This window comes from Sycon ciliatum, chromosome 4 (genome assembly GCF_964019385.1).
Source record: "Sycon ciliatum chromosome 4, ocSycCili1.1, whole genome shotgun sequence".
Classification (NCBI taxonomy): domain Eukaryota; kingdom Metazoa; phylum Porifera; class Calcarea; order Leucosolenida; family Sycettidae; genus Sycon; species Sycon ciliatum.
In genome coordinates, this window is record NC_088646.1 from 12,047,122 (window position 1) to 12,056,030 (window position 8,909).

The window sequence follows — 8,909 nt, forward strand, 5'->3', positions numbered from 1 at the left end:
CGGCATCCAACCCTTCAGCCCTTTCAGCCCTTTATTTATTGCTTTTTTTTTTAAACTGCCCCTTGGCTTGGGAAAGTGCTCCGTGCTGCAAAGTAGAGTTTACACTGACAGTTAGGTTGATTTAGGTGTAATTCAGTGTAATTCAGTGTAGTTTAATGGCCTCAGAGTCGAGCCAGTGTGTTGTTCGATGATTGGCTCAAGGCCCGGGAAATCTGAGTATGAGTTGCAATCGTGTCATTAACAACTTTATTGCTACATTTTTCAACCTGTGTCAACCCTTGCGGGTTTTTTTGGACATACTCTCTGAGGAAATATGTGTACGGTGCAACTCAGTATAACTCGCCTTGTAAGCTTTATTGTGCAGCATTGAGCACTCTCGTACTCTCTTGGTTTGCGAGAGTGCTCAAAGCCGCAAAGTGCATTCAGAGCTTACTAGGTAAGTCGACAGTGGTAGTAACTTGCCTGTAAGGGGCCCGGTGATCCAAAATACGGTTATATTTTCGAGACGATATTTGTTCATTTCTCCCCAGACCCCCCTCAAAACGAACATGCACAGGTTTATGTTTAGGTTCACCCTACCATAGCCATGGTCGCAAAACCTTGCCGTGGCAATATTCACGAGGCTGACTTTCACTTTTTGTAGGTCATCAACTACAAGTTTGTAACAGTGCCCATCCACATGTGGAGATCGATATTTTTGAACTAAGACGAGACAACCAGAGACCCAACCCCTCCCCCAACGAATATCTTCTCTAAAAAAATATTGATCAGTATTAATTTTGTGGACGACCCCTGAGGTAGATCCCGTTGTTACACAAAGCAGTCATGGCCTGGAGGCAATCGTGTGTGTTGTTCAATGATTGGCCCAGAGGCCTAGAAAATCTGAGTAGGAGTTGCAACACAATCCACGTTGTCTTTACTGCCAAATGCATGTATGGGAGTCGTCTAAAATACATGTACGAGTATGTCATGAACATGATAACAAGGCAAATGCAATGGTAGATCTACGAGGTCTCCAATCTAAAGCCAAGGTTTATGTAGACTACACTACATACCCTTGACGATCCCTACAGCGAATCTTGGCCTCAGACTCGAGTCAGAGTCATAATATGACGCCTTGCCCTTGGCCCATGCATTGCCATTGCATATTGGCACTTGCCCTTGGCTTGGGTGTAATCATGGTAATGCTCTTGATCTGAAGCCAGTGCATGCTACAATACTGGAGCAGTATGGTGAAGGTGTGTGCATGCCAGTGGCAGTGTTTATGCATGGCTGCACAGCGCATACAGCGTGTGTCACACTCACAGTCTCAATCTCACATGCACAGAACAGAACAGGGAAAGATGACGACGTCGACACGCACGTGGGTAACCCTACTTTTACGTCTTTTGAATCTGGTTTTGTAGACCCCCCAACAAGGCCGGCCCCCCATTATAATAATTTTATATTGGAAAGGCTTTCTGTCTAAAGCCTTTCCATACTGGTGCTCGATGTTTTCAGTTTGGGGACACCAAAATTAGTGTACCGCTAAAGACACGTGGTCGACACGTTGTTGACACTTTGTTGACACTTTGTTGACACGTGACCCAATAACCGGCCTACCAAGGGCCTTTGGGGACCGCTAACAGCAACTGTGGAACAGTGCAGTGCCCTTTTTTGGAGCAACGTACGAGTAGTGCCCGTGGATTATGACCCCGCGACCCCAATCTACGTGGCGATCCGCAATTCGCTACTTCATACTGACTGGCGTCCGGCATCGTCCCGAATTTGGCCGCAATCTGCTCTCGGGACCCTGTAGGGCTCCCTGACCTGCTCCATCTCCGCCATCGTCAATGTACTGCGCATCCACCCAGGCCAGGACTGCACTTACTTACGGGAAGGAGTATTTGCAAGATGGAACCTGGGAACTGGAAGACGACGAAGAAGAAGCGTGGGAATCCGGCAGCAATGGCTGGGATGTAAGTCCAACATTGCTGGTGCTAGAGTTGCCACTGCTTGCTTATAAGGGAATCATGTGTGTTGCCCTTTTTTGCCTTTTCCGACGTCCTCCTCCGACTGTACTCCCAGGACTGAACTTACGGGAAGGAGTGCTTCCAAGATGGGAGACGAAGAAGAAGAAGCCGCTGAATCCGGCGGCAATGGCTGGGATGTACATGTAAGTCCAACAATAAACATTGCTGGTGCTAGAATTGCCACTGCTTGTTTATAAGGGATTCATGTGTGTTGCCCTTTTTTGCCTTCTCCCATGTTCTCTTCCGACTGTACTGGTGAACGCTGTCACATATGTTGCCCTTTCCAGGCAGTAGAAGGGAGGGGCGGAGGGCAGCACATCTATCCTGGCATCCAGGAATGCTGGGTGGAACTGGGCAATCTGACCTTTCCTCTTACAAGTACTCCAATGATGGTATGGATGGGGAGTTCTTGAACGTCCTCAGTCTTGTTAGATTGAACTGTGCAAATCGGCAATCGATGATAGCAGAGGACCAATGCTGATGGCGATGCTCCTTCCTTTTTCTCTGTCACAGGCTGCGTTCTCGAGAAGAAGCGTTATTTCTGCATTCCAAGAAGGACGGCACAATGGTGAGTGGAACTTCGTGGGTGTGCAGCCTTGCTAGTTGAGTTGTAAATCAACCATTCTTCCTGTCTCTGACTTCTTCAATGTCCTCCTCAGTGTCGGACTGTCCGCGTCGCATTGAACTGGTTCGATGAGGCTGCTATTGCACACACAGTGAGGGAACTCCCATACGGGAACTCGGAAGTACTGCTACAGTACAGGTAAGGTGGCCGTTGCTTATGTGCGTGCGCCGTTGTTGTCAACTTTTAAGCCAGATGTTTCACAATGCATTGCACCAAGAGTACATAACCCCGGAGGTCATGTACTCTTGATTGCACTCAGCACCGCTTCTCGGAATATCTTGTCAGGATAGCTGTGGAACGCATCCTCCCCAGTGGAGGAACGGCAAATGTGCTGTTCATTTTAGGCTTGCTTTTATGGTACGTACAAATCCCCATTGAAAAGACATAGTGGAGACGAGAAACTGCAAATAGATGTTGGGAACCGGGAAGACCACCCTTCCTTGCCAAGTTCCCTGAGGGTGTGGAGGGGGGGGGGGGGGGAGAGTGGAGGAGGAACATTTAAAGCAGGATTCACAGGAGCATTTTCGGAAATTGCTTGTACATTTGTACCAGTTGTAGCCGACAAACGCATTCTCGTTGAGCTTTGACTTGACAAGTTGAGGCACGTCAGCAAGGCGCTGTTGCATCGCTTACGTCTTGTCGTGATTCTGTGAATGGTATTTTGTGCGAGTTTGCATCGCACGCAGAATTGCAGGTCATGCCGCATTGCGCAGCACACTGCCAAATTGCTTCTGTGACTCCCACGTGAATAGGAATTCCAATGGGAATGTAATCCATTGCCAACAGGTGTATTCCCGAGCTGCGCATCATACTGCAAAATTGCTCCTGTGCATGCAAGTGGATTTCATTGCTCTTTTCAGTTTAGGAAATTCTCGATTATGATAATTCTGTGTGTGTGTGTGTGTGTGTGTGTGTGTGTGTGTGTGTGTGTGTGTGTGTGTGTGTGTGTGTGTGTACACCAGCCCTGAACATACATGTAGGTGACCCATTTGTGGTGTCTCATAGCCTACCTCACGACCTTATGCTTTCTTTCTGCATCACTTGTATCTTGCAGGTATATCATCCCGTGACGACCACATTGAAGTCTGAATTTGAAGTGTCAGCAACCCCTTCAACCCCTTCATTTTTTCCATTGCTTTTATTGTGCTGCTACTGTGCATGTGATGACAACGTATGCCGGTGACACGGTCAGATTTTGTCCATGCGTGAACGTACACCTGCATGCTATCGTTGAAAAGGATCTGCCACTTACGATCTTCGGACGAGTATCAGGTCAGCTTGGTTTTGTGTGGGCTGTACCAGATGCTGTTCACTTCTCTATCTGTTGGATATGTGACTTTCTGCAAGTTTCTGGTGTATGGTGGCCACTTCTTTGCTTGTCTTTGTATGACATTACAATCATTCTGCACTCACTACTTCCATGGTGTGGTCTGCAAACTGCAATCCTTACGCAAATATCATCACGGTTTGCAATGTTGTGCTTTGGCTGCCAGCTTACCTTTATTTTGTTTCACAACTGACTTCCTGAAGTATGGTGGCCACTGCTTTGCATGGCATTATACAATGTTCATCAAGAATTTTCCTGTTTGGGCCGTGTGTGTGTGTGTGTGTGTGTGTGTGTGTGTGTGTGTGTGTGTGTGTGTGTCACTGTGTGTGTATGTGTCACTGTGTGTGTATGTGTGTGCCATGTGCATGTGCATGTGCTTGTTTGTCACAATGTGTCTGTGTGCAGGGTAGCGAGGTGGAAAGGGCTGGAATGTATCCGTGTGCTACTGCAATCGCATGGCTACATACAGTGCATCGCGCGCATGCTCACCATGTTTATCTTCGGAGCTGGGCCGGGGTGGGGGAGGGAACAGAAAAAGAACTGAAATTACCCATATAAAAACCGCTCTGTGAGCGGTTCTGAAAAACCTCTACTGGTGCAGCCCCGTCGTAAAAGTAAGAAATTAGGACTGGTGCATTGTCCTCCCAAATGTGAACTGATCCACCTAAATCGCGATTGACGGGACCCGAACGCACCAGTAGCACGAGGTCGGGAGGGCACAGGATTACAGCAATGGACCGGCGCCGATCAAGTTACCATACAACACTTAGGGTTGGTTCACATATCGCCGGTACGCGCCGGGAGTCACCGGCGGTGGGCTTCTTGCAACCTCTCCCGGCGCATTCCGATTGTGTGAACCAGTGCAGTCGTAACAAAATCATACGGTAAAATATCGCAAGGGACCGCCGGCAAAGTTGGACAGTGCCCAACTCTTGCGATCTGCCCCGGCGCCGATCCCGTACGATTTTGACCAAAAGTGGTTTGTGAACCGTTCGCGCCGGTGATCGCCGGCTTCCGGGAGCCAGACTTTGTCAAAATATCAAACCAATACTTGTCCTAAATTTTCCTAAATTGAAGCTAGAGAGGAGGTCCGTTCGCCATTCTTGTAGTCGCTTCAAGGCGGCAAATAAGTCAGGATACCAGCCCGTCCTTCTCGGATGATCTGCTAGACCATTGTGCAACTTATGAGACAAATACAATTGAAACAAATATAAAATTATAATGGATACATTGGCAAGTTCTTGTGACTTCATCAACGTTTGCAAGCATAATTTCGACACAATCGCTTACTAGACTGCAATAAAATGTGTAGAAGTAGTTTCATGATCTCCAGTAAAAGGTAGCACCGAGTGGCCATCACCGACAGACCTTCAACTACTGAAGAAACAAAGAATTCAAGCTTCAATTGGCAAACCTGTCGTAGCATTTTGGCACATTCTGTACTACTTTGTAGTAGATTTGGTACTCGAACCGTAGGCGCAACGGATCGGGAGCTGGCTCACCGCCGATGTCTTGCGGCGCCGATTTTGCTTATGTGAACCAACCCTAACACAGAACCCCGAAGCCCACCTTTGGCTTTGGCTATGGACCAGCGTCCCCAGCTGCATCCACAGGTAGGAACCTCGTGCTACTGGTGCGTTCGGGTCCCGTCAATCGCGATTTAGGTGGATCAGTTCACATTTGGGAGGACAATGCACCAGTCCTAATTTCTTACTTTTACGACGGGGCTGCACCAGTAGAGGTTTTTCAGAACCGCTCACAGAGCGGTTTTTATATGGGTAATTACCGTATGGCCATGCGCCCATCCATTTGGGAAAAAAATAACTCAAAAAGCTTCTTCTAGTAATGGTGTAGTCACCCAGGCCAGGCGCTAGGAAGGTTATGTTGTATTGATTTATTTCATGTCAGCTTGTTTCCGTGTTACGATGGTTTTCCTTTAGCAGATCCTGAAAGGGTCTGTCTCTATGCATGAATGTTGAGATCGAAATTGTAAGTAATTAGTTGCACAGTATTATGTCCTAGGAGACGGTGTACATTTGTATATCTACGTTTATTGAGTACTTGTGCTCTTGACAAGCACGCCTTTTTCCTGGAGCTGACCTCTTACTCTAGCTGTTGAAGGAGTCGGATATCACAATGGGCCCCAGAGTCTTTGTGCTGTTGGCGTTCGGTGCAGCTGTTTTGATGTCAGCAGGAACGCTCATTTATTATTTTACTTACACTGAGTCACATCCACCAGTAGCAGTACCTATAGAACACAATCCTTACAAGTGCTCAGTTGAACAGAATGTAACCAAATCAGGAAAGCGCTCATCGTCGTGGGTGTGCAATGATCCAGATGAGCACGAGTACACCGAACCGTATACGTATGTGTATGCCCCGGAGTTGCAACACGAGGATCTGCAGCAGAAGATGGACTATCAGGAGCGTCAGCAGCTCATGATGTGTAATGATGAGAAGTCGTTGAGGGCGTTCGTTTACACATGCAGCGGGGATGACTGTCCCGGTATTAGTACTGCTGGAACCGAAGGCCTGCTTCTCACCTACCTGATGTCGGTGTTGACAAAGCGCGCTTTCCTTGTCCACACGCCGGACTGGCTTAAGCTGGACGATTATCTTACACCCGGAGTGAAGAATGTCAAGAAAGCAGGCAAGCGCTACATCAAGTCTGGCGTTGAGTGGAGAATAGACCGCTGTGGCGCTGCGCTGGCCAAGAAGGCGTTGCACAAAGCCCTCGAGAATCCGATTGATTTACGGCTGCCACACAAGGAAAAGTGCCCAAATGTTCACAAAGTTCTGGAGGAAGAGTTGGCTTTTATTGCGCTGAGAGCGGAAGATTTTGAACAGGACTGTGCATATCATTTGTTGGAAACTTTCAAATTGAAGATGCCCAAGTGGAGATTTGAACCCATTTATAGCCGGTTGTTTCAGAAGCTGTTCAATTTCAGTGCATCTGTGCAAAAAAGTGGCAAAGAGTTCATGCAGAAAAATGGCTACAAGATGGATCATAGTACCATCTGCTTTCACGTTGAGACTCGCTCTGTTCCTGGCCGGTCTGGTGGAGCTCGCCATCGCAATGTTGATGACTTCTGGCGTTGTGGGCGCTGGATTGAACGTGGCGCCGACAAGGGCAACGAAATGCACTCATCCGAATATGTCGAGGTTCCGGAAAAGCACGATGACTATGTATGGGTGGTCAAATCAGACAATGAAGCTGTTGTGGAGAGTGCGTCGGGCTGGATCAAACGCCGCAACATCTATCGTCAAGTGATATCTACTGTTGAGGCTGGATATGTGGAAGACTCGCCCAGCACTCGGCACATTCAAATGCAACACTTGTTTACTGAGCTTTACCTTCTGTCGAAGTGCCGTAGGTTTGTCGGGTCCAATTCAGCTCGCTCTATGATGGCTGCCAGCTTGTACCCTGATTGGATAGAGAAGTTTTATGTGCAGGTCACCATGGAAGAGAACAATCATGGCCGTCCTCTCAGTGAGGTTTGTAAGCGTCAGCGTGGAGGCTGGGGAGCGGATTTGTACGAGCAGACGTCTTTCCATGCGTGATTTCCTCTCTTTCCTACCTGGGTGGATGGGTCGGCTAGGGCCAAGACGTCACCATGCGAATGGACAGGAACAGGTCTACCTGCTCAACTACGCAGATGTCCAGCTTCCTCCATGCATACTGGGGGTATGCCTGTACAGAGAGGTGCTCTGATAACAGTAGTACTATTGGTACAGTTACCGTGCCATCCCTAATACTGGTAATGGCGTGCCGATAGGAAAGATCTGCTTGGCTGTGTCGGGCTGTTCTGCCTATGCGACTCACAAGTTAGTTGACTGCCAGCTGCATTCAGCTACTCATACAGATCAGTCAGCCCCAAGTCCAAACACAGAATGCACCTGCCCGCCTTGGTGTGTACTTGTACCTCCACTGGGCAGTGATGCATACTTGTGTGGCCACTTACACCATGGCATGGCGTCTTGAAGACTCCTCGCTCGCAGAGTATTTTTAAAATTGTTATGCTCTGCTGACACCCTGTACTGGTGAGCAAGCATATCGAAAATACAACAGTTGTATCCCCTGGCTATAGTACTGAGGCGTTCGCTTAGTACATGTATTTGATTATTATGGGATTAGTTTGAGACGACTTTCTCCATTTCTCAACGTTATTGTTACATGTAGTGACACGGTCTATGTCAAAACCATCTTATAACGCCTCAGCTTGGTCTGGACGTAATATTTGACATAGCGCCTTGGCCTGCTCGCTCTGAACGTCTCCTGCCAAAATTGGGACCTCGTGTGTATTTGTTAATCAACTTGACAAGTTTTTTTAAAAGAAATTTTTATTTTGCCCTGCCATGCCGCCGATGTGCAGATGCAATTCACTAACTGTAACCGTGGTTACGCTGTTGGTCATAGCTTGGATCATGGAGTGCATGGTGTGGAGAATGACAGAACCTGTAGGTTTGGGGGCACTGGATCAAGTGGCCTTGGTCCCAGGAGGCCTGTGATGCACTGTTCATCTGCTACTTGCAATGTAATTCGTTTCCACCTCCCAAAATTCCAGATGATGAAGTGGGCCACCGGGAAGTACTCAATGCAAGAACGATGGGCTTTGGTGCATGTTCAGTAAGGAACGCTATATCGCGCTTCTTTGTACCAAAACCATTAGTTTTTCACTCAATGCCCAGTGGATCACACGTTCCCTAGCTTCATGGAATGCAGTACACATACTTTCCATTTTTGTTTCGCCAAGTTTTTTACTTGTACTTGTATATCGTAAAACAGGGAGAAGTGCAGTAAGAAATTTTTATCCCTAAGTTTACCTCAAAGGTCCTAACCTGCTAGCCATAATGATGCGTAAATAACAGGCTGCGTTCATGGGTGGCTACAAGGCAAATTTCAGAAGTAGATAAAAGTGATATAGAGCCTATTACAGAGGCTAGC